Raw genomic sequence first — 26504 nt, 5'->3', positions numbered from 1 at the left:
AGAGTTGCTCTGTTTAAAATTGAACAAGTCAGCCACTTAGAAGATACATCAATAATCTCGTCACTCAAATGACATCGTTCCCCTACCCCCGCACCTTGCATATGGCCTTCAATCGCTCCTCGTTTCCAGAGACAGATGGCCTGCTTCAAAAATTTTGGCTTGAATGGGGTCAAAAAGCTGGAGACGATCGCTTTCAAGTGCACAGACTTGCCAAGGAAAGAAAATGCCCGATGGGGAATGATCGCTGGTAAGGAGCAGCGTCCAATCCAATCTGTGACTGTGCGTACGTCGGCTCTGCGCCCTGCGTGGCAGAGCCCCTTCCCGTGAATGAACTTCAGCAGATGTAGTGGCTGTGACAGCTGCCTGACTCACGCCGGAGTCGGGTGGTTTATAGCTGACAGCTCTGACTCTTCTTTCACTTCTTAAGCAGAGTGTTTTAAATTAGATAGAGTTGGTTTTCGGGCGGGCAGGCAGCCAGCGTCTTCAGTGCCCCAGATCTGGATGCTAGATTAGAAAATTTGATATTTACAAATGAGCTTCACCTTGAATTAGCTGTGACTCATTTTTTAATTGTTTGTGGAAGGGGACATCTTTTAAAATCTTACTCACACAACTGACTTGCTTTTTAAAAACACAGTAAAAGTCCCCTTTTCATTAGTAAAGTACACAGTGTAATTACAGGATGTTTGGAAAATGTAGAAGAGGGGAAAGTACACCATTATTTTCTGATCCCATAAATAATTGATATTAGCCATTGGTGTGTTTCCTTCCATATTTTTTCTGTGCATAGGGTTATCAAGGCTCTTTGTTCTGATAATTATGATATTATTTTATTATTTTGCATCTTACATTATTTTTTATTTTTGTTAAGTGTTTTTCCATGTTCTTATAAACTCTTAGTAAGCATTCTTAATGGCTGCATAATTTTTTCCAAATGGATGCACCTTATTTTACTTACCCATGTGCTTATTGGTGAACCTTTAGGTTTTGCCAATGAGTTATTATAGTCAAAGCTGTTATGGCCTTTAAAGCTATTTTTATACTTTGGATAACTTCCTTAGGGACAGTGTCCATAGGGTTTTTACCAGATTTGAACACTTTTAGGGCTCATTGCACTTATATCACTAAATTGTTTTCCAAATGGACTGTATCTATTTATACCCCCACAGGCATTTGGATAGACCCCTTTTTCTCCATATCCTTGCCAACATAGGAAATTATCATTTTTTAAAGTCCTTCCTGCATTGCTAGTTAACAAATGGTATCTGTCTTGAATTATCACCACTTCCTTTTAAGTGTTGATTGAGGTTTTATTTAGGAAGACTCTGCCGTATTCTGCGTAGTTTTGTGGAAATTCTAGGAAAGTATTCTTGAAAAAAGGAAGTCTTTTTTTTTCTCATTCTACTTTTGCAAATCTCTGTCCTTGTCCTTACCCCAGTTTTAAGGCATCCTACATAAAAATATATATTTTACTGAACAATAAGAGCCAAGGATTCTGGTTATTGAGGCGACCACCCTGTTTTCAGCCAATAAAGAACTTTGCCTATATTTTGATTCTTTTTCCCTAGCCTATAACTTTTAGCAGTAACCATTGAGTGCCTACTGTTGACAGTCCTCAAAATGCGTTTTCCTTCCCTCCTTCTTTCTTTCCCTCCTTCCTCCTCCATTCCGTCTTCCCCTCCATCCTCTCTCCGTCCTCTGACAGCTCAGGTGAAGGTCTGACAGAGAGAAATTAACTGGCTAATCCATGTGCAGCAGCCCCTGATTCCTGCTTCTCTCCCTGCTGAACATGATTTATGGTTGTCTGGCAGAAGGTCAAAATCTGATTCTGAAGAGTGGGGGGTGGCGGGGGGGGGGGAAATATTTGATTTCTTTGACACAGTTCATTAAGAATTCATACATCTGATCCCAAAAATGAAACGTTTCTTCACATCAACGTGAGTTACAGCGGGAGCCTAGAGCAAGACCTGGGTATTCAAGTGCAACACTGTCACCGAGTAATCACATCGGCATCTCGGTGCCTCCTGGTGGGGCGAGAAGTGGGGAAGGCCATCTGGGCCCCAGAGGGTGGAAATGAAAGCTTTCTCCTGTGCCTGGGGGCCTTGCTTGTAAACAGAAGGCAGTTCATTAGAGAACTTCTCTATCTTGAAGAGCCCCCGTTTCCTTCCTTTGTCAGTTTGTTTGACAAATCCATATCTGGTCTCAGCTCTTGAAGTCTGTGTGATAATTGATTAATAAGAGAGATGGCTTCTCGCAGAGCTCCCTGCTGGATCTTTCTGAGTTCCTCTTCCTTGGCCGTCGGACTGACCGTGTCTAGACTCCCAGCCTTTTATCATCAACACCATAAACGGCTGGAAACCTCATCTTCTAGCCTAATGATTCTCAAACTGTGGTGCACGCGTGAATCATGGGCTCCGTGAAAGTGAGGATTCGGAGGCAGCTGGTCCAGGAGGGCCTGAGGATTCAGAGGCAGCTGGTCCAGGACGGCCCGAGAGAAGGAAGTGCTGCCCCGTGATCCCAGCACCCCACTTGGGAAAGTGAGGCTGTGGTCCTCCACGTCCGTACTGGGTTGAAGAGGGTCCTTCAAGAACTTACGTCCACCCAGGACCTGTGAAGGTGACCTTACTAGAAAATAGGGTCTTTGGCGGAGGAAGTGAAGTTGAGTGTCTAGTCAGAGTTCTCCAAGGAATCCAGAAGGTAGGAAGGAGAAATTGATTGATTTTAAGGAACTGGCTCATATAAGTGCCAAATCGACAGGATACGCCAACAGGCTGGAAACCCAAGGAAGAGTTAACGTTACAGTCATGAGTCAGAGGCAGACTGGAGGCAGAATTCCTTCTTATTCCAGGGACCTCAGTATTTTCTCCTAAGGTCTTCAACTGATTGGATGAGGCCCACCCACACTATTTTGCTCAAAGTTGAGATTATTTAGATGTAAACCACATTTAAAGAAATAACTTCACAGCAACATCTAGACTGATAGTCTTGACTAAGAGCTGGGTATCATAGCCTAGCCAAGTTGACACATAAAATTAACCTTCTCAGGCTGGGATTATGGTTCAGCGATAGAGCACTTGCCTAACACATGCAAGGCCCTGGGTCTGATCCCCAGCACCACACACATACACTAAAAACCATCACAATGAGATCATACTATGTGGGCGCTACATCCAGTAGGACTGGTCTCCCTATAAGAAGAAAGAAATAGACACAAAGATAGACACACAGGACCACATGAAGTCAGAATCAGAGGTTGAAGTGATACAGCTCCAGGCAAGGATTGCCAGCAGCCATCAGGAGCTAGAAAGAGTCCAGGACTCTTCTCCAGAGCCTGCAGAGGGAGCCTGTTCCTACTGGTACTTTGCTTTTGGACTTCTGGCCTCCAGAACTGAAAGAATACATGTCTGTTACTAGGCTACCTGTTTGTGGTGCTTTGTTATAGCAGCCCTAGGTAACTAATACAGCTTCCTAACTGGGCTAGGTCAATGTCGTGGCTAAGGACATCACCACAAACCCACAGTGCTTGTCCTGCCTGCCAATCTTCTGCCTTGAAAATGGACCCAGAGTCTAGGTTTCATCACAGAAGAGCAGTCCAGAGCCACCGTGGCTGGGAATGACTTGGTCAGGGACCCCGCCCCTCTCCCGGACCCTCAGATTGGTGTGGGAAGGCATCTGTTTCCTCCCTGCCTTCAGGTTACTGGGCAGCCTGGTGACAGATGAGGAGGAGTTAAATTTGCTTTCCTTTAAACAAACTCTACTAATTAAAATGTACCCCCACCGGGATTGTCGTTTGCCATAAGTTATGCATATTTCATTAACATTTGCTTTAAAAACCAACAAGACCATAAAGTTAAGATTGCTTGAGCCGAAACGCCGTCCAGATTTAATATGCGTGATATAACCTCCCAGCATCACAAGAAGCTTTGAGCAGGCAATTTTTGGTGCCTTGCTGATACTTGTTTTATAACAGGAGGAGAATCAATACCGTGTGAGGGTTGGACTAACGACCTGAGCCGTTGTGAACTAAAGCAATAATTAAAGTTACAGTATTCACCAGGCAGCGTGCTTGTAGGGGAATAGACAGATGATTTCATTCTCCTTCTTTTTTTTTTTTGCCCTGCCTTGGGCACATTTGGTGGCATTTTCGGAGGAGATAGGATCGGGGGGTATTTTTTTTTTCTGCTAGGGAATGTTGAAGTAAATGTCAGTTGGGATCAATACGTAGACTCCACAAGGAAAGCCAAGCTACAAATGTCACTCATTCACTTTTCGGCAGTAGTGGTGTGTGTTTGGCTTAGAGCTGATGCCCAAAACCAGTGACTTCAACTTTAGCCAGGAGTACCAACCGAAACTGGTGGTCAGGAGATAAAATCACCCTGGAAAAGTTGAGTTCCTCTTAACAGCGATAGTGTGGGAAGATCAAATTTCCTGCCAGTGTGATTTCTTGACACTCTAATTCATCCAATTAAGTTGACTCTCAAGACTGCCGGGAGATGGTCTCAGCTGTGTTCTTGGAGCTTGAGGATGACGCTTCTGCAAGAGTTTTGACATTTAGGTTGAGTTGTGGTTATAAAGAGGGACACACGTGGCCACACACCACATCAGGATGTCTCAGGTCCATGTAGACAGGGACGTCCCGTAAGATTATAATGCAGCCAAAAAATTTTCTGTTGCCTAGTTATGCTGCAGTCATAATGAATGCCGGTGCTGTTGTTGTATGGTTATATAACAGTATAGCACATGCCATTACATGTAGTGCATAAGAGTTGACAGTAATAATAAATAACTATGTTACTGGGTTACTGTACTTTCTTTTTTCTTATACTGGAGGATTGAACCCAGAGGTGCCTAACCCCTAAGCCATATCCCCAACCCTTTTTATTTTTAATTTTGAGTTGCTTAGAGCTTTGCTAAATTGCCTCGAACTTGTGATCCTCCTACCTCAGCCTCCCGAGTTTCTGGGGTTACAGGCATGCCTCACTGCACGCGGCTGGCTTACTATACTTTTATAGCTATTTTAGAATGTACTCTCTCTACTCATTAAAACATTTTGAGTAAAGCAGTGTGTGGTGTGATGTCGACAGCTGTCTCACACATCTCTTTTGTCTTGATTGCCTCCAGAGGCCACGTTCAGTGGTTCACCTGTGCCATTGGGTCCAGGTAAGCGTACTCCATGATGTTTGCATAATGGAGAGGTCACCTGACATGGTGTTTACCAAAATGCATCCTGTGGCTAAGGGGCACGACGGTGATGAAGGACTCTGGGATCCTGGAGTAGAACTCACCCTGCTCTGTGACTCCCCTGGAAGAGACTGTCTAATTCCTAGTTTGGATCAGTGCAGACTTGTTATTCAGCCCAAACTGAACCTGAACTTGAGCAAAACAAATCCTTCTCATGATTTTCAAGGATTTCACGTCCCATCGACAAGCACAGTTGTAAAGCATCCTGTTCTCAGTCCCTATCCCCGTCTTCGAGAAGCCCATGTGCCCCACTTTGTGGAGAAGGTCAGGTCTCCCAGTGGGAGTTTCTTTGGTTCCTTCAGACTGCAGGGTCACACTGCCTGGTGATTTGTGGGCTGATTCTCCTTTCTAAGCAGATCTCTCCCTTTACTGTTAAGGACCCTCTCCTCGAACTTGAACTTGAACTCCGTGGTTGCTACCTCCTCCTTCTGCATCAGTGCAGTCCATCCCTCTGACACTCATCATCAGGCTGAGTTTTCTCAGCCTCGCCTTTACCGTTAACTCCCGCACTCAATCCCCTTCCGAAAGCCCATCTTGCCCTGTAGATGAAGAGTCTCCCACTCTCCTTGGCAGTCACAGCTATGTATCTGACTCCAGTGGTCTTGACTTCCTCACCTCGTGCAGATCTCGGAGTTGCACACCTTCCACTGGCCAGCGCTATTGCCCTCCCGTGGAATATTCTCCCTCCTCCTCCTCCTGCCTTTGAATAGCCACAACATTTAATCTGCAGCGTTTCTTCAACACTTGTACAGAACCCCTTCCACACATGGCTGACTCTGCTGCCCTTTCTGTTTCCATCTGTTTGATGGTCAGCTTCATGAGGTCAAGACAGGTAAGAGAGTGCCAGGTCACCAGACTGTGGCCATCTGCCTCGGCCACCACGACTCCCCCCCCCCCGTCCCTTATTGTGAACTGGGTTGAACTCTTAACAGGGCAAGGCCTGGCTTTGTTTGTACAGGAGGGAAGCTCAGACTTTCTCTTTGAAGCTCTCGTAATTGAATCTGCTGGAGCAAACTAGTAGGCAGATCGGCGGGAGAAGCAGCGTACCGATTTGTTAACGCGCCTCTGTGCAGAGGAGCCGCGCGAGATGCGAAACCCAGAGGAGGACCAGATGGTTGAGACCTAAATACCTTCATCCCAGGGGAGAGAGAAGTAAAGGTGGGGGAAGCCGCAGGCAAACTGAAGAGGGGGAGTAAATGATTTTGAGGTGAGAAAATGAGCCTGGAGAAGAGACAATGGCGTGGGACAAAGTTCCTGTGCGCTCTAGGTGTGGCATTTGATTTCCAGTCTTCTCCGTGATAGGAGTTTAATCTTCCTTGGTTAATGAAATTTCAGTAAGAAGATTGAAGGCCATTGTGCTCCTCGTTGGCAGACCCAGTCATTAGGCAGGCAAGGGAACTTCAGAGAAAGCCCTTCCCTGCATTTGCAGCTCCACGGGGGACTCTCAGTTTGAAGTCCAAAGCAGCATATTTTGGATTATCATTTTCTGAGCCATTTGAATTTTTTTTTCCTCTCTCTCTCTCTCTCTGACTTGAACAACAATGGAGAAGGGAAGCAGGGTGCTTTGGCTGATCTGGGATTCTCAGGGTGTTCACTAAGCACAGATTCTCGGGTTCCATCCCTGGGGATTCTGCATCAAAGGGCAGAGTCCAGACATCTGTAATTTTAACAGGCAGCTCAGAAGTTTGCTGTGGCTTGGATGCCTCTTTGGAACCACAGGCGCAATGACCATACGGAGCTGAGTTGGAATCTCCAGTTCTGCAGTGTCCTGATTATGCAGATCTGAGCAGCCTCTCAACCAGAAAATGAAATCCTAGTTACCTATATAAGCTTTGGCGGAGGTTGAATAAAAAGCATGTGTAGAACAGCCAGCCCAAGGCCTAGATCAGGACAGAGGCTGTAGTTCTTATGGGACTACGGTCCGTTTCCTTCCTTTCCCAAGTGCCACATCAGTTCTGCCTCCTGATTCCTTGGTGAAGGTGGTGGGGCTCCCCTTCCTCAGCGCACCTCATTTCCTGCTCCCAGAGCGTTATTTCCATCCAAATGCCTGCAGCTCATCTTCAGCTGGGATTTACCTGCCTCTTCATCCATGCTTCTGTTTGTGGCCCAGTGGACCAAAGTGGCAGAGGACACTACAGCAGTGCTGGTCGTCTTAGAATACCTGTTTGTTGGTGCCATTTAGTCAGCACCTGCTTGTTGAGTGTCTGTTCCAAGGTACACTGCAGCAAGCAAAATAAGTAGAGGGTCCTGAAAGTCTAAAATAGAGGGAGAGAAGTGAGAGCCGAGGACAGACCGTGGAAACAGAAACCACATGTGGAAATTTCCCGAAACCGAAGGAACTTTGGCTTCTATGGCAGGTAACAGGAGCCAGGGCAGGGTATTGAGCAGAGGAGGGATGGGATCTGACTGGGTCTTTTCAGACTCCCCTTGGCTGCTGTGTTGAGAGTGGTCTGTAGGGGGCAGTGTTGGGAGCCAGGAAGCAGTGGGGAGGCTCTTGCAGTAATCCATTCAAAGAGTTGGTACCCGACGACTGGAAGGAAAGAGGGGGTAGTGAAAAGTGGTCAATAAAGGCTGTGCTTGCAAAGTAGGGTCAGCTGGAATAATTGCTTGTGCATTTGATGTAGAGTGTGAGAGAAGAGTCAAGGGTAATGCCAGTGTTTGGGGCTTGAAGAAATGGAAGGATAGAGCCCCATTTCAGAGATGGGGGAGGGGTGCATTGCAAAAGGAGCTTATCAGAAACTCAGCTTCTTGAAATTCAGTGTGGCCTCTGGTACCTCATCTCCGAGAGAAATTGGAAAGGCACCTCTCCTCCTCATTTGAAGTTCAATTTTTTTCTTTTTTTTTTTTTTTTGAAATAGGGTCTTGCCTGCCATATTGTCTAAGCTGGCCTCAAGCTTCTGGGCCCAAGCAGATTCCTAAGTAGCAGGGTCTGCACGTGTGCACCACAGTCCAGCTCAACGTTAACTTTTTAACATAATCAGCCTCTCCTTAAGATGTACCTCCCAATCCAAAGTGCTAATTTCTGGCGACTCTTAAAAGCTCTTTGAAACAACTAGTTTGCTTTAACTAGAGAAGTAATATATTCTCATGGTTTTTAAAAAAAAAAAAGATTTCTAAGAATTGCAGGACTAAGGTGAAAAATAAATCTTTCTCGCTCCTTGCTCCCCTGGGGTAATTATTGTTTAAATTGCTTTTTTGGTTTTTTGAAGCTAACATTTTTCCATAGGTTACTGCCTACGGAGGCCTGAGCTAATAAGTGCTGGATAAGCATCACCGGATGGTAATCCTCTTACCAATCTTTGAAATGTGGGTAGCTCATTCTCCACAGTTTGCAGATCAGGAAATGGATCAGGAGAAGCGACTTAACAGGGCCACAGGCTTGGGGAGGGTATCGGCCCAAGCGCAGGTCTGCAGGCTCCAGGGTCCCAGGATGCATGGGACTGGGGTCCTGAGAGCAGCGCCCTGTGGGGGCCCACGCTCTGAGGGAGCCTTCTGAAACTTCTCCTGGCATCGTCTGCTGAGGGGTTGGATACAAACTGGTTTATGGAGACCCCACCTAAATCAAATTAAAGTGGATTAATTAAATGTGGCCTCTTTGAATAGACTGCCATATTTCTAATTACAGCCTTCTTTTCTCCCGAGAAGGCAGCCCAGCATTGTTTTGAAAAGTTGCTCAATTATTAATGGTTGGATAACATTCTGAAAATGTAAAGTGTCATTAAGTTGTTAATAAGAAGGCTAGAGGGGGGATGGGAGTCAGTTGTCAGATCTCTCTTACACACACACACACACACTCTCTCTCTCTCTCTCTCTCTCTCTCTCTCTCTCTCTCTCTCTCTCTCTTAGCTCAGAGATGACCCAAAGCATCAGAAAGAAAATGTCAGACTGACTGATCTTAGCTGCTAGGAAACAGCTTATCCGGCCTCCTTCCCTCCCTCTCTGACTTTGGCCCTTGACACTGATCTGTGCCTGCAGATAGCAGAGAGGAGGGGCTTCTCTGGACTAAAGCATTGGAAATAGCTGGTCACAAAGCGTGGCAGAGAAGACAAACCAGGAAGAGAAACTGATCAGCTTTAAGCAAGGGGTGACTCCCCATTCCTCCTGCTTGGAAAGGGTCCCTGGGATGGAATCACGTCTTGGGTATCAGGTTGTTGATAGCAATCAACATGCAGATGGAATACATAAGGTCTGAAACCATCTAAGGCTGACCACTGAGGGGTACAAGGGTTTGTGGGTTTCAGGGCTGAAACACACACACCTACACACACAGTAACATCAAGACTCAGGAAGTAGACAAATGTAGGTAGAAGCCCAACAGCCGTGAGATATCTTCTGCAATTGGGTCTCTCAGGCTCAAAATGTTGACATCGTTTCAAGAAGTTTTTTCCCTATCCCCCATTCTCTTTGACCCCAATCCACGCTCCTTCAAGAAGACAGGCGGTGGGTGTGAGTTTGGGCGCGGGTGGTTGCTTTATCCATGCGTTTGCAGTCCTCGGAGTCATGCTCCGTTTGGCTTTAGAAGTCACAGTCCCTCATTCACTGCCCCTGAGTGGGGACTGCACACTGCCAGCCACCTCCAGTTCCCAGCTGAAGCTCTTCCAGACCCCTGACAGCACCTGACACCGTTCTGTATTGAAGAACATGACAGTGAGTCCCCAAGGCTTTCCCCTTCACCCATCATCCTCTGCACGACACTGGGGAGGACCAGGAGCCATGTGTTTCAGTTAAATAATGACAACTTTTATTTTTTTGTCAGATACAAGTGGAACCTGACGTTAAGCATTAAGCAAAGGAGCCAGGCTAAGACAGTCAGGTCAAGAAGTTGGCATCTTTAAAGAAAGGCGAGGAATGTGGAGAGATAAGAAAACAAGAGGGTGTATAAAATTAGCATCACAATTCAAGAAATGGATCCATCACTTACTAATAATGGGTTCTGGGTACATGCTACATTGGGGACCATGCATTCAGCACATGAGCTTTTGAGGGACATTCTGGATGTAAACCATAACACACACCATCGATTGAACTTCACCACCTTACTCTGTGTCTATTAACCTCACTTTGGTATTTTCTGTCTTTTTGTGTCTCTCCCTGATACCTTCTGAATAATTCCTCCTGAGCTTTTTTTTTTTTCAGTTCATTTATTCTCTTTTCATCTGTGTCTAATCTACTATTAAGATGGTCCATTGAGTGTTACAATTTAAATAAAATACTTCTCACTGCTACATGTTCTATTCTGTTCTTTTTTCAAATACATTTCACTGTTTTTTTTCAGTAACTTATTCTCCCCCGCAGGTGGTTATAGTCAAGCTTTTATTTCATTTTTTTTTTTTTTTTTTTTTTTAGTAACCTAGCAACATGTTTACGATTTGGCCTGATCACTTTAGTGTCTGAAGTTTTTATGTGTCTATTTCTGATGTCTACTGTTTCTCATGGTCTCTTCCTGGTGAGTTGATTCCCCACGTGTTGGATATTATTTACAGCATTCTACTCACTGTATCTGAGAAATTATTTGTGGGCATTTGTTGCGGACTCTGATAAAAGATAGCTTCCTCCAGAGAGATTTAGCTTAGCTTCTGCTAGGTGCCTAGGACCTTTTATTTTTTTTGTCAGATACAAGTGGAACCTGACATTAAGCATTAAGCACAATTTAGTACCATTTTGAACCAAGTTTATGAGTTTCTCTTGACCTCCAAGTAATAAAAGCCCAAGGTATGCAATCTATGGGAGGGCCACCCATGCTGATAAATGCTTCCACACACCCTCCCCCGTACCCATCGCAAAGGCACCCTTCCCTGTAGTCTCCTGGGTAGTGAGGAGAACTATGTTTTCTTCTGGTTCCTTCTTACCCTAAGAGTTAGCTCTTTGGGGTCCAAACGTAAAAGAGGCTCCTTAGCCTGCTGCTGGCTCGGAGAAGGCTCTGCATCTTGACTTGTGTTCCCCTTTTGTCTCTAGCAAGATGGAAAACCTATTTGGTCCGACTTCTGTTGCCTTGGAGAATAGCAGCCCATTTCCCAGGTGTGTACCTTTGACTTTTTCTCACCTCTTCAAAGTCTCACTAGGATACTTTTAAAAATGCGTTTTACTCCAGAATTACAAGTTGTCCGGTGATGACTTTGGTAGGTGATGAGTTGGTTTGCATATGGCCCTCCTTATTCCCAGAATGGGAAGCCTCTACACTGCAATCGAAGGATCATGCCTCTGTCCGCTGCACCCCACAGGATTCGAGGGATCAGAACAAAAGCTCTACTCTGGCCTGCCGTTGGGGGCAGCACTGTCCTGGCCTTGACACAGACCCCACATCTGTTCTCTGTACGGTTTCTCCAGGTAAATAAGATGGCCCAAGTCTCAAAGCAACAGCAATGAAAAGATCACGTCGCACCTTTAGAAAGAGACAAAGGCATGCTGTCAAGGTTGAGAATCGTTAGAGGCGGAGAGCTGGGGGGTGGGAATCCTGGGCTGTGCAGATGGGCTCTGGCTGATCTTGCCTCCATCTCCGTGGGCCTCCAGCCAGCAGGTGCCGAGTGATGAATGCAGTGGCACAGGGTGGCTTGTGTTCACCGCAGACTGATGAATGCGACTAGTCGCCGTCATTGAAAAGTGGGTAGACGGCCTGGACCAGGCTCCGCCACTCTCCCCCATTATTGCCTCAAATGGATTAATTGGCCTCTTGAGGGGAGATGGCCACTGGTTCTGAAGGATGCTTCTCTTTGCCACATTATTGCTTGCCCTTCTCTCTGCTCCTGAAAGTCACTCTTGAAAACACACACTCCTCTCCACCTGTGAAGCCCGATTTATCAGCCAGCTCCTCAGAGGAGAAACAACAAGATAAAAACCTCTGGCTATAAAACCCGGTTGTGCATTATGCTCTGTTGGTTTTGTGTCTAGACAGAACGGAGAGACCCCCTTTGTGGCCCTAGCAATACCTAGAGATGACTGTATATTTACCTCTTTTTAGAAGAAAAATGGAGCTGACATTTTTATGTAGTAGAGGCCACCGAGTCTGGCGGGGAAAGTAATCGCCAGGAAGTCAGGAGATGACACTTTTCCGTCCTTTAAACCTTAGAGTGCCTGGCCTCCCCTGAACGGTAGTAAGCGCCGCCTCGCCGGCAGGAGACTCAAGTCCAGTGTTCACACTGTCACTTGTTAATTCTGTGACCTTGGGCAAGTAACTCACGTCTCTGTGCCTGAGTTCCCCATCAATGAAGTGGAGGTAATCGTCCCTATCTCACGGTGATGTGGTAGAGATAAATCATGTAAAGTGTTTTAGATATAATGCTTGGCACATAGTAAGCCATTATGATTATTATGCTAGCCCAGAAAGACCGAACACAGGTACTGAAACACCTGGAAAATGGTCCCCTGTTCCAGTGAGTCACGGGAGCTAACAGCTCTCATTTGGAAAGGGGAAATTGACAGTGGTGGGTGGCTTTTTTTTTTTTTTTTTGAGAAAGTTGGTCCACCTCCAAAGATCTTTTCAGCCCTGTATATTCTTGCCAGACTGATTGCATGTGTGGTCTAGGATTATCATATTCATTGCCAAGAAACATGCAGGCCACTGAGCCAGGAGACACCCAAATTAGGAGTAGACAAATTCAGAAAGTCCCTGGGAAGTGCAGGGAGAAGTCTTGGTACCACCAAGCAGGTCCTGATTCAGAATCAGTGAGATGAGTGTGGTTGGAAGCCCACACCAACACACACTCATGCCTTTGACCGCCGCCGAGTGAGCTCATCTCCCACACGTCCACACATCTGCATTCAGCTAGGAGACTCTCTTTTAAATAAATGCCCCTTGTGAGTTAGCTGGGGATAGGCATTTTTTCAGAAGTCATTGAACTGTCCACTCAAGATGGGTGTGTCTCCTCCCTCTGTGGAAATTGCACTGTTTTAGGAGTAAGGCCTCCTCTTATGTTGATGGTGGAGCTTGCGTGGAAGTACAGGTGGTTGAAATGGGCCAGAGGGGTCTATTTGTAGTGACCAGTTGGGTGGAAGTACTCCACCCCACATGGGCCCCAGCACAGGTGTGCCACCTGCCCCGACTCCTGCTAACCCGGGCCCTCCTTTGCCTCTTCGCCATCCGCCTTTTCCTGGCTTCTTATGACCTTTACTTGAAAAGTGGGTAGAGGCTTTCCCAGATCCAGTTTTCCTTCTTACTCTTTTAGTGGACATCTAGCCTTTCCTTTCCAGAAGTCACATGTACATTTCAGGAGGCCGATCAGACTGCGCAGATTTGTGTAGAGTACAAGGCACGAGTCCTTTAACCCCGTCCTGTTTCCCAGAAGCGACCGCCGTGCTTGGTGAGAATGGGCTCACTTCTGTGCACGCGTGTGTCACTGTGTCTATGCAATACAAACACGTAGGCCTGTAAATCAACACCTCCGTGTGCACAGGGTTTTGCTGTTTTGTTATAGGAAAGAAATCACATGGTTGGTCCCACCTCTCGTTTTTATCACTTAACATACCGTGGGTGTCTCCTCTGGCACCTCTACCCCATTGTTCTTCAATGGCTGTAACATCCCGGGTCTGGATGTGTCTAATCACTCCTTTTCCTATATTTATTTTTTATTTTTTAATTTAATTCAATTTTTTTTTGGGGGGAGCAGGTACTGGAGATTGAACTCAGGGGCACTCGGCCACTGAGCCACATCCCCAGCCTTATTTTATATTTTATTTAGAGACAGGGTCTCGCTGAGTTGCTTAGCGCCTTGCCATTGCTGAGTCTGAACTTGTGATCCTCCTGCCTCAGCCTCCTGAGCCGCTGGGATTACAGGCGTGTGCCGCCACACCCGGCTCATTTTTTGATTGTGTTATTTTTATTGATGCAGTGTGAGGGTACATCAAAGTGAGATTCATTATACCGTGTTTGCACATGCACATAACACAGTGTTATCAGTCTCCTTCCCTTTAGTTCTCCTCCTTCCTCCTCCAACCACCCACTCTAGGATCTCCCTTCTATCATTATCATTATCATTTTGATTCGCGTATTCTAATCTCATGTAAAAACAGGATTCGTTGTGATGTGTTTGCACTTGGCATGGCGTAATGTGGCATGTCACTCCCCAGGACTTTCCCGAGCCTTTCCCTCCTCCACCAATCCCCTTCCTCCACTCTGTTGGTCTCCCTTCTTCCTGCATTTCTGACCTCCCTGGAGAAAGACAAGAGGTGAGCTGAGAAACAGACCCAGAATGGAGGAGCGGATCCCTCGAACGAGAGCTGGGTCTCCCGCCCCCTTCTCAGAACGCCATCTGAGATTCCGGGTGTGTGTTTGGGTGAGGGGAACCTGGCTGCCTCTGGCAACTACCGGGACCGTGTTGGTGGGGTGAGAGACACTGTCCCATGTCACACGTCTGTGTGACGGGAGGTCATTCTTTTGGATGCCACAAGGGTGATTTGTATGATTATTAGAGACCAGCATTTCTCCTGAAGATAACTTCAGATTGGATTCCAGGAGATGAAAGGGAGGGTTTTTTTAAGTAATAGCAAAGCCTTGTGTTTCTGTAGTGATCTCTGCGTTTTGAAGTGCTCTCAGTCATTATCCTGTTTGATCCCACTGAGAACCCTGAGAGTGCACAGGGGGTGGGTGGTGCTTATCCTGAGGCCACCAACGAGACCAAGATCGTAATGAGTAGGAACCAGAGCCGAAGCTAACCCTTTCCCTGCTCATGGCCCCGTGTTCATCCCCCAAACACACACACACACACCGCACAGACCAGAAGCCACAGCACAGGCTGCAGAGAATCCCGTTAGCGTCACTCACCTGAAAATCCAGGCAACTTGAACACAAGCATGGACTTCTGTTTCTCCTAAAAATCAACTAAAATGGTTTTTACAGGGTGAATCTGTTAAGGACCAAGAAGAGGGGGAGAGAAGTAGCAATGTAAACATGGAAGCTGGAGAATCTGCAGATGCACAGTAGCTGACTGAGTGGACTCAGCACTTACAGTCCGCCAGGCGCAGTGGTGCACCCCTGTCACCCCAGCAGTGTAGGAGGCTGAGGCAGGAGGATCTCGGGTTCAAAGCCAGCCTCAGCCATGTCAAGGCGCTAAGCAACTCGGTGAGACCCTGTCTCTAAAGAAAATAAAAAATAGGGCTGGGGATGGGGCTCAGGGGTTGAGTGCCCCCGAGTTCAATCCCCAGTTCCAACAAAAAAGAAAAACCAGAGAGCCTGGTAGGAGATTTACATCCAAATACTAGAGATTCTAGACAGAAAAGAGAAAATGGAGAACTTGAAGACAATTTCCCCTGAGCCCAGAGAACCCTGGTTTTCAGAGAGAGCAGGACTCATCTACTCCCTGAATGACAGCAAAGCCCACCAGGAACACCATCATCACATTTCAGAGCCCTGGACAGAAAGGAAAGCCTACAGGTTTCTAGAAAGGGCACTAAAAAAACACGCACACACATAAAATCAGGTCTTTTTTTTTTTAATATGTATTTTTTAAGTTGTAAGTGGACACAATACCTTTATTTTATTTATGTGGTGCTGAGGATCGAACCCAGGGCCTCACGCGTGTGAGACGAGCGCTCTACCGCTGAGCCACAGCCACAGTCCCATAAAAATGTAAAGATTCAAGAATCAAAATAACAGGCAGCCTCTTAGCCACACTGGGCATGAGAAGACAGCCCTGCAGCAAGTCGCTTCCACTCACACTCTCTGCCCTCAGGAGACGTGGAGGGATGATTAAGACATTACCTCCGTACAGCCCTGTCCGGAACTGCTGATAAATACGCTTCACTGAGACCAAGGGAGTAAACCAAGAAAAAGAGAGGCACCAAATAGGAGAGATGGGGACCCTGGCTAAGGAGCATGTCGTGGACGAGGGTGCAGGGCCTCCGAGACTCCCAGGGAGTGAGTCAGACGCCCCGGGAGAGATTTCTGTGTAAAGAAACTGAAAAACACTCCATGGATTTAAATGCATCCAGAGAAAACTCACAAGCTGGGGAAGGCTTTGTGTTTGGATTAGGGAGAAATATATGAAACCCCTGAACCAATGGGCCGGGATGGGGGCCGGGGGTACAGGTGCTGTTCACTTCAGGGAAAACACAAAGTTTTCCTAGGAAAAATCGTGTTCCAGTCACAATAGCCTGTGTGATCCATCCGTGAACAGCGTTTTCTTGACCCAGATAACGAAGACATTGACTATCTAAAATTGCCATCGAACCAGGAGGCTTGAAAAGGATCACGTGTGTGGCGATGGCAGAGATGGTGATAAATGAGAGCTAAAGCCTCATCTTCCAGAATGGGCCAACAGCAGATAATTCCTGAATCCGAGAAATCAAGAAGTAGGACTATAAGCATGTTATTTAGAGATCTGGAGGTAACCTATCAAAGAGACTGGACTAAAATAGCAGGAAAGGATTGTTTCTGGGAGACAAGGGTCCAAGAATGCCATTTCTTTTCTCAAGCTCCAGACAACCAGCCACTCAACTCTTTAAATCCTGGGCACAAGTGGCTTGCACAAATGAAAGCGGAATTTCAAGAATGTGCCTGTGGGAGCAAGTGGGCTGCAGCTGCGCTTGCCCTTCAGAAGCGAGCCACATGCCAGAGAAGAACCTCTTTCAACTATCTGCCGCTTTGCAGCAGATGGCCCGGGCAGGCAGGATGCCTCTGTGTCCCTCTCTCCTTCTTGGATCCACTTTAATGATGGAAACACAGATGTGGGGCGACGTTTCAGAAGCTGGTGACCTGACTTTTTTCTTTGCAGGATGAGTGATTTATTGAAAAATCCAATCCTGGGTTTTTGCGTCTACCGCAAACCAGAGGAGGTCGGAGAGGTGCCATCTCAATGGGTTGGGGTCACACACAAAGCATCACAAGGGCCTTTTGTGGGGTAAATGATATATAGTGCCGCTTTGGTCTTCAAAGGAAGCCGAGAAGCATGGATCTGCTTTTCTCCTACTCTCCCAGGAGACCTGGGTCAGGTCCAGGGACTAGATGTGGGCACCGTCCTTTGTAAGTTCCAAATGCAGAATGTGTTTCTGAAGCCGTCTCCCTGGCACCCTTTGGCTGAGTGGCGGTGGCTGCTTTTCTGAGATGAGACCCTCCCACATGCTCCCAGGCAGGTAGCGGCCAGCAGCACGCTCTCCTAGGGCAGTGGTCAGAGAGTGGGCCGTGGAGCCCAACAAGACAGTCGAGGCTGGGCCTCGCTCCTCACCAGCTGATGTGACCTGTCACCCAGATTCCTGAGCTCCATTATTTCTTCTGCAAAATGGGGGTCGTGGTGGTACTGGGGTTCAGGAATTAAATAATCCTAAGACATGCTCTCAAAACAGCACCTCTGAGCTGTTCCTAGAAGTCACCTGTGTCCTCCTGGGAACGCCAGAGTCTCTCGGAGCCTCGTCTTCCTCTTTGTGGGGACAGCACTGTGTCCCCGAGGTTGCTGTGAATGCTCTGAAATGATGGGAACAAGTCACTTTGCCCGGCCTGTGGCACCTAATGGGACCTCGGTTCATGGAGGTGGCTGTCACCTGGCTTTCCATCTCCGTAGCCTGTGTCCGCACCAGGCCCTTCCTCGGGGCACCCACACAGCACCTCTGGCCGCCCTGCGTCTCTCTCCCTCCTCCTGCTATCCCACGTGTGGTTGCCAGAACAGTCTCACAAACCCTGCAGCAAGGCCCTTTGTGGTGGGAGGTCACGGTGCCCCAGCCTGTGGTTTAAAGCCTGGCACGGCGGCCTGTGCCTTTCCTCCTTTCTGTCCACGCGGCCACCTCGTTCTTCACCCGCCTTGGTGACCTCGGCCTCCGTGCGCTGTGCAGTGTCTCAGGTTCCTCCTCAACTCCCCTCCTCCAAGCATCACTCATTCCAAGAGTCGATTGGGAATGAAACCCACCTCCTTCAGGAAGCCTCCCCCCGCCTTCTCCCCACTCACCCCTTCCTGCTTGGACAGCAGCTCTGGTCCCTGTCACTGGCCAGGAGAGCCACTGGGTAGAAGGGGTGTGTTGGTCAGCTGTGTGTCACTGTGACCAGTGCAGCCGGCAAGAACCACTGAGAGGAAGGAAAGGTTCTCTGAGCTCACGGTCTCAGGCTCAGTCCGCGGTCAGCTGACTCCGTTGCTTGGGCCTGAGGTGAGGCAGAACATCATGGTGGAGGGGTGTGGTGGAGGAGAGATGCTCATGGCAGCCAGGCAGGAGAGAGAGAGGGGAGAGAGGGAGGGAGAGAGGCCAGAGACAAAGTATAAACCCCAAAGGCAGGCCCCCTGTGACCTACTTCCTCCAGCCCCCCCACCTGCTGCAGTTATCACCCAGTACAGTTGTCCTTTCCAAGGATTAATCCATCAAGTGGATTAATCCACTGGTTAGCGTCAGCTCTCACAATTCAGTCATGTCATCTCCAGACTTAACCATCAGAAAGAGTTCTGAGATGCTAGAGATGGGACAGGCTTGATTCACTTCCGAGCTGAGAGACCTTGGGAATGTTGTTGTACTGCTCAGTGTCTTTCCTTATAGAAGGGGGAACCTGTAAACTGGGGATAGTGACATGGAGGTTATTCTGGGTCTGGAGTTGTGGCCCAGTGGCAGAGCGCTTGCCTCACACATAGGAGGCACTGGGTTCGGTCTTCAGCACCACATAAAAATAAATAAACAAAATAAAGATATTGTGTCCATGTATAATTTTAAAAAGTGGGTTTTTTTTAAAGAAAGAGAGATTATTATGAAATAATTTATACAAATTTTCTTAGTATTGTATCTAGCACCTAGTTGCTCACATAATAATTCTCTTCCCTTTGTTGTTCCATTAGTGCATGGTTTTTTGTTTTGCTAAATTATAAGCTTCTTAGATACACAGCATGGATATTTTGTCTGTGTAGCTTACCCCTCTGTATCAGTCAGTGTGTGCTAGGTCATGCTGTGGTAACACATAGGCCCAAGTCTCCGCAGTTTTAAACACCAGAGGTCTCTCTTGCTTACCCTGCAAGTCGCTTATGGATTAGTAGAGCAAGTTCTTCTCTTTTTAGTTACTCAGGGAGCTGGACCACTCACATTTCACTGGCCAAACAAGCCCTATGGCCAAGTCTAGCCTTTAACAGCACAGAGAAGCCTGATCCTATTGTGTACCTATAAGGAGGTATTCGAGAACCTTTGTCAGCCACCCTGACACCCACTGTGTCTTCCAGGTGGCTTCGTACCCAGGTGTGCCTGTTTGAAACCTGGTGTCCCTGCAGGGTGCAGTCCTTTCCCAGACACTTGGAGTCTTGCTGATTGGAATCAGTCCTGCTCTGCATGGGTCCAGGGGTCCCCAACTACAGTCCACAGTCCTTGCCAGAGAGCTGGCATGAGTCTGGTTGCCTCGTACCGTGCTGCTAAGCAGTGGGGCACTTAAATCGGGACCCGTGTTCAGGAGGCCCAGATCTCAAGTCCGTCAGCCTTGACCCTCTGATTCATATGTTCCTTCACTCACTGGACAGCTGATCATCTCCACCAGGATGGCAAGCACCATTCCTTCACAGGAGGTGACAGCAGAGACAGACAAGCTTGCTCAGATTTGCTGATCAGGTGGAGACGGCAGGAGACCAAAGAGATCCAGAGAGTGGTCGGTGAAGTGAACTCATCCTCCCTGGGCTTGCCTTACTTCTAACCGCCTCCGGCAAATTCCTAAGTCGCTTTGTGGCCTCTGTCTTACCATCTATAAAGTGGGAGCAATTACCAGATTTCTGCTGTAGAGTTGAACTTAAAAGGAAATGAGATAGATGATTCCTATAAAATGTTTCATGAATCGTGTCATTTGCCAGGAAATTGGTGGAACTGGAGACTATTAGGCTAAGTGAAATAAGCCAATCCCCAAAAACCAAAGGCTAGAGGTTCTCTCTGATATGTGGACGCTGACTCACAGTAGGTGGGCAGGGAAGTGGAGGTTCATCCGATTGGAGGGGGCGGTAGAATAAATTGGACCTAACTTTCCTATGTCCCTAATGAATGCACGGCCATTGTAACTCCACGTGTACAACTATAAGAATCAAGAAGTTATATTCCATGTAGTATGATATGTCAAAATACATTCTACAGCCAGGCGAGGTGGCACACGCCTGTAGTCCCAGTGTCTTGGGAGGCTGAGGCAGGAGGATCATGGGTTCAAAGCCAACCTCAGCAAAAGTAAGGCGCTAAGCAACTCCGTGAGACCCTAAGTCATATACAAAGCATAGAGCTGGGGATGTGACTCAGTGGTCAAGTGCCCCTGAGTTCAATCCCTAGTACCAAAAAACAAACGACAACAACAACAACAACAAAATTCTACTTTCATATGTATAACTAAAAAGAACAAATAAAAAAATTTTAAAAATGGATCAATAAAATGTTTCATAAAGATACTGCCTTTGGAAAGGCTCAGTACGTGTCAGCCGCAGCTGCTGTCCCCATCGACATTCGTGGTAGTAGTAGTGGGAATTAGGAGGAGTGGTGGGAGGAATGGCAAGATGTTGAGTCAGCCAGGAAAGTTTTGTATTCTCCTAAAAGAATCATTAAAAAGGGTTGTTGGTGTTGTGCGTTATTCATGGAGCCCGATTTCTTGTGGACCAGTAGCACACTGGGAATGCCAATTACGGCCACACCCCACCACTGCTCATTACAGAGCAGGGTCCAAATAATCCCGTTATTGGCCACTTATGTTGTTCCCACTGATCCTCTATTGTCCCCTGAAGTCTCCCCGTCTAATCCCTTTTGAACATTCAAGTAGCTTTTCATTATTAAGGCTCAGAGCATGGAAAGAATAACTGAATAGAAATCGGACATTTTTAAAACAGGGAGAAAATGGCTGAGAATTCTCAAAGCCAGACCAAGGAGCTGCACCCATGATCCCTGGATCTAGCAGACCAGCACCTGGGTGCATTTGCTTTGACCAGATCTTGAGCCCTTGTTCTTAAGGAAAAATATATTCTGAGTCTCTTCATGGCTTTCCACCTCAGTCACACCAGACACCTGGCCAGGCAGAAGGCAGGCAGGTCGTGAGAGCCAGCAACATACCTGTTAATTCCCAGGTCTGTATCTACTTGTGTTTAGTATCAGAGAGTAAAGAAAAGGGAGATCCCCCCACTCGTGAGACCAGAATGAAGCATGCACCTCTGCAAGTCTACCCCGTCCAAAACACTGGCCTAATTAAATCCCGACAGATTGCTGCTCTGTTTTTCCGGCTGCCTGGTAGCTGGACCTGCTTCTATAAGCTCTGGCAGGAGCAGGATACATCTGGCTTCACTGAGTTATTTAATATCTTTGGCACAAGTCAAGAACGGTAGAAATGATAGAAAGTGTGTTCTTTTCTTACCCTAAGTCACAAGAGAGCTGGAGAAAAAAGTTCATTTTTTTTCCTTCTGATTTTAAAATGATCTGAAGGAGAGAGAGAGAGAGAGGGTAAGCTCATCAACAACCAGTAGAGTGTACTTTTGCATCCTATTTGTAGGACAGGTTGCCCGTGTAGGGTTTGGAAGGGGGTGGCAGTTTAACCATATCAGATGCTTAATGAAGTGAGGCCTCATCTCATCGGTATTCAGCCGGGTGCTAACATTACATACGCTAATCCCGAAACAATGAGCTATAAGGAGCGCTTTCTTTCTTGGTTGGGAATGAATGGAGCAGCCTGAATTATTCCGGTTTTATCTCCTGCCTTAACCTGGAATGATGCCAGCATGTTGGGGTTTTACCCTGGGGAGTTCATATCATGTGAAAAACCTAAATCAGGTCTGTCTGCTCGTGCGTGCCGTCCTAATCCGTTAAATATTTCTAGCTAGCAATGCACACGGGGCCCTTTAGCTCCACAGACAGTCATGTTCTGCTAAGACCATGCAAATATAACTGCTTGGGCCCGCTTGTTTAGGGAGGAATTGGTAATCCCCCACGCCGACATGGTTTTACCCAAATCCCTCCCGCTACACGGAAGGCGCCTGGCCTGCCTTAACCTTTGCGATATTCCCCTGCCATCCTCCAGGGCCCAGCTCACTCTGTGTGCACTCAGGAAGGTTTCAAATGAAGGACTGGCTTTCTCTTTGATTAGCTACTTAAGAGCAACCAGAATCCTTGGATTTATCAGTTATAGGAACTTGAGCGCAGAGACTCGGCTGTGGACTGTGTAAAGAGAGTGGCACTGAACCCTGTCGGTCCCTGTGCCCTTATGCATTCAAGAAAATGAAACATTGGGAATTGAGTGCTCTTTGGGGCATTTTTCTTTGCAGTCAAGCACTGCTGTCTGCAAAGGAAAATTTCTTTCTAGAAAATTCTGTGGGGTTTTTTTTGTTTTGTTTTGTTTTTCAAAACTGCCTCTTTTAAACTCTTGGTTCATTCCTAGGAGAGTGGCTTTTTAGTTTTCCCTCATCCAAAAATGGAAGTAACTTTTTCAGGATTATAAAAAAGGAGTACATGAGCCATCTTTTATTTCACAGTTATTTGTGAGTTCTCCCTGTGCACTAAGTTGAGCACTGGGTAAAGGACAAGGTGGCAGAGTTAGGAGCATGGACTCAGGAGCTTCCTGGGTGGAATCCGGGCAGCCCCCCTTTGCAGCTGGGCACGGCTATCTGTGTCGTGGTCCCCCTTCACTAATGTGGGGATGTCAGTCATGCTTACTCATTCTGAAGCCCTCAGGATCTGGCACTGAGTGAGTACTGAGTGTTAGCGGCCACCACTGCCATCTTTGCTATTGCCCTTGTTGTTATTATCCTTATCATTATGATCATTATGGTTATGGAACAAACTTGTCCCCCACAAAACAAAACAAAACCCACCATTCCGTGTCAAGCAGTGGGGACCGACTTCCTGAGATCCAAGACCATGGTGAATCTGCACCTCAGTTGCGTGGTCTTGCTTGCACCTGATGTCCCCATGAAGCAGAACGATTCTGCTCCCAGAGCCAGGCCTTCAGGATGCCCACCTGAGAGCTTTGCCACACACCCCATGACTGGGCTTCTGTCCATCTGCAAGGCTACCTGACAGCATCCCGGCTTCCTGTAGCATGCTCTCACTGTGGCTGGGTCTGAACACCTGTCTAATTTGGGTTTGCAACCAAAGTTCATGCACTTACCTGGAATGGAAGCCTGTATGTACACAATTTGGGGATAGATTGACACACAGGTGCATCACCTAACTTCCTAAACTACCATGGTGTTTCTGGAGCCTGAACAATGAAGGAGCCCTTCAGTAATTCGATCCTGGGTCATAAAAACAAGTCCCAAATCTTACGAATTCTTGGAGGATGAGTTCTTTGTCTTGAAATTGCCGAAGACTTAGGTTGCTAACATCACCTTTAAAGGAGATACTTTTATGGACTCAAAAAAAAAAAAAATCAATGGCTTTGTGCTGTGTGAATTGGTTCCCACCCCTTTCTCCTCACCCGCCACTCAATAACAGGCTGATTCATTCTTCTGCTCCATGGTGTGATTGAAGCCGTAGCCATCTCTCTATCTCTAGATGAGGCTCCTTAGTCTGTTGTTAGGGGTTGCAGAGAGCTGTAGTCCCCACCGGTACACGTTGTGGCTCATTCCGGCTGGAAATTCCAGGTTAGCATGCACTAACCCTCAGCCTTTTACCCGCGGCCCTCCCAGTGTCCTCAGTGTTACTAACACTTCTCCCTCTTGACTTGGTTTCTACTTACCTTTGCCTTTATGCTCACAGCTTAACTCTGCGTCAGTCCCTAATGCATGAGGTTAGTAATCAAGGTTACTCAGTGCAACTGCAGAGCAGTCTTAGAGCAGAAAATGAGGATCAGGACACCCAGATTTGGAAGCAATACTATGTTAGAGGTGCCATGGGCCAGAGGGATAATTCCCAAAGTTGGAGCCTTGAGCACAGCAGGGCTTTTACTTTTGTAGGTAAATGGACAAAAGAGTTGGTGCAGTTCTACTGGAGGGTGTGTTCACATTCCTTATATGAGTACAGACTTGACAACAGCCTCGGGACTCTTAGCTCATACAGCTTAGGGGTTTTTACTGCACTAAGCCTAAAGGGAAATCGTTCTATTCCCCTACATTGTTTCCTTCTTCAGCTCCTTCTGTTGCTGCCGCAAGCCTCTATGGTTAGATGTCAGTAAGCAGAGCTGCTGTGTGTCAGCATGCAAAGTCACAGCCTTTCAGCCCTTAAACTGCTAATGTTCCCATTTTGCTCTGTCACAATCTTAGTCTGCTGAGACTGCCTTGACCAAACACCCCGGGCCAGGTGCTTTGACAGCAGAGATTTATTTCTCGAATTCTGGAAGCTAGAGGTCCAAGTTCAAGGTCCGCCAACTGAGGTTCCTGGTGAGGCCCTTCCTTTTTGTAGATGGACAGCTGAGAAATTGATGTGACTCCATTTTTGAGAAACCCGTCTCTACCTCAGAGCAAAGCCTGTCCAAGGAAGGGAGCGTGATCTTTGTCCTTGGAAAAACCCACAGAGCACTCCTAAGCACATTCCCACCCTGCTGAGTTGTTTGTCTGTGAATAACAGGAGAGATCGGAGGCGCCAGGTGTCCTGATTCAGTTAGGCTAGGTGAGGACCCATAGCAACCCCCTAGCAACCACCAATCAGCATGAGACAGGGAGAATACCTGGGATGCCAGATGATCCCCCGGTAGTTCATGGTGGTTGATAACATGTTGGGAAACCATGTAGTTCAGCACATACTCCCCTCGTGGCTTAAACCAATCAGTTCAAAGGAATCCCCGCTTTTACTAACCAATCACCCCTACCCAACTTGTTCCCGCCCGTGAATGTGCTAATCAATGTTAAGAGTTGTTGTTTGACTTTCCCGCGGTGTGAAATGATTTGCTGTGTGATGTTGTGACGCATAGAGTATCCCCCCAAAACCTTTAAAATCTCACTGAACAAAGGACCGGGGCTCACCTCCTGGGACCGCTGCATCGGGAACAGTTGTGAGTCCAGGCTTGAGCTTGCAATAAAGACTCTTGTGTGATCGCATCGGATTCAGCTCCTGGAGGTCTATTGGGGTCCCACGAATCTGGCATTACACAGCCACCTTCTTACTGCGTCCTCATGTGAAGAGAGGACGAGCTCCTTGGTGTCTCTTCTCGTAAGAACACTAATCCCCCAGCCCCGTAACCTCAGCCAACTCCACCTCCAGAGTCTCCACTGCCAGTGTATCACAGACGAATTTGTAGAGAATATAAACATTCAGTCCATCATAAGATGGTTTCAGGACTGAGGGTTAAGAAGAAAGGGAAGCAGGAGGATGCAGGAGAGGCGGCGCGGGGTGGTGGAAAGGGAACGCCTGGCACCCGGTGCCAGCTGTGCCATCCACTGAGGGACATTCTTAAGTGCTCTGAACTTGCTTTTCCTTATGTGGCAGGCACTGCATTAGGGGCTGAAATTCAGTGAAACTCACACTCACGCCCAAACCAAGAACAGGCAGGGACAAGGGACACGCCCTAGGCAGTAACATATGCCATGCCAAAGCTCCAAGGAAGCCAGACACGTGAAAATTAAAACATGACTTGAGAAAAATGGCACTGGTACCTGCCTGCTCTCTCTATTTGGGGGCTGTTTAATTGTGTCGTGGACTATACTTGTGGAAGCCCTGACCCCCAGCGTGATGGTATTTGAGGTGCACCTTTGGGAGGCAGTTGGGGTTGGATGAGGTCATGAGCCTGGGACTGGCGTTCCTTTCAGAAGAGGAGCCTAAGAGATGTTTTCTTCCTGGTCCCAAGCAGATTAGTGGGACCAACTCCAAGATCTGTCTGTGGAAACGGGATGCCATGATAGAACAGGGGGAAAGAAATGTTTTCTCTTGTTTTGTGAAGCATGAAACTGAAGTTTCTTTCAGGCCGATCTGCAGTTAGGCCCTGAGATATTGATGTAGTTTAGATATTTGGGGGTAGAAGTGAGATGCAGTGACAATGGAAACCACATACGGTTGTCTTTGGAGGCCGGAAATGCAATTGCTGAATCCCAACGTGAGAAGCCTGCACCAGAAGAGGGCCAGAGCCTGGGCAGGCCTCTCTGTCCATCCCAGGTCTCCACTGCTCTGTGTAAAAAGGTAGAGGTGTGACTTCCGAGACGATTAAGGGACCGGCCTGTGCTTATAGCATGGGGTGCACAACCTGCGTTCAGGTTAGGAGTTATCAGATGGCATTTTAAAATCTGAGACACCAGCTTTGCCTTAATGGCCGGTGACGGGTGGTGGTGGTGGTTGTGTTTTGTTGTTGTTTCTTTTTTTTTCTTTTTCCATTTGGTATCTTTTAAGTTAATTTTCAATTAAGTTTTGAAAGGACAAAGTATAAAATTAACTAACTTGCAATTAATTTCAACAGTAATTATGCAAAAATTCTAGGCATGTGAAAGATGGGGAGCATGGAA

At 47.2% G+C, this 26504-nt stretch overlaps 1 protein-coding gene and 1 non-coding gene across 6 annotated transcripts in view; one reads left to right on the top strand and one right to left on the bottom strand.

Moving 5' to 3' along the window:
- The window catches only part of Ldlrad3 (low density lipoprotein receptor class A domain containing 3), a 253725-nt gene that overhangs the window by 202002 nt on the left and 25219 nt on the right, over positions 1 to 26504 (top strand). The window lies entirely within an intron of this gene.
- Positions 15717 to 15789, bottom strand: Trnav-cac (transfer RNA valine (anticodon CAC)). Its single transcript has one exon. It is a non-coding gene; the product is annotated as a tRNA-Val (tRNA).

Source organism: Ictidomys tridecemlineatus, chromosome 4, assembly GCF_052094955.1.
Source record: "Ictidomys tridecemlineatus isolate mIctTri1 chromosome 4, mIctTri1.hap1, whole genome shotgun sequence".
Taxonomy (NCBI): domain Eukaryota; kingdom Metazoa; phylum Chordata; class Mammalia; order Rodentia; family Sciuridae; genus Ictidomys; species Ictidomys tridecemlineatus.
This window is presented reverse-complemented; position numbering and strand designations above follow the sequence as displayed.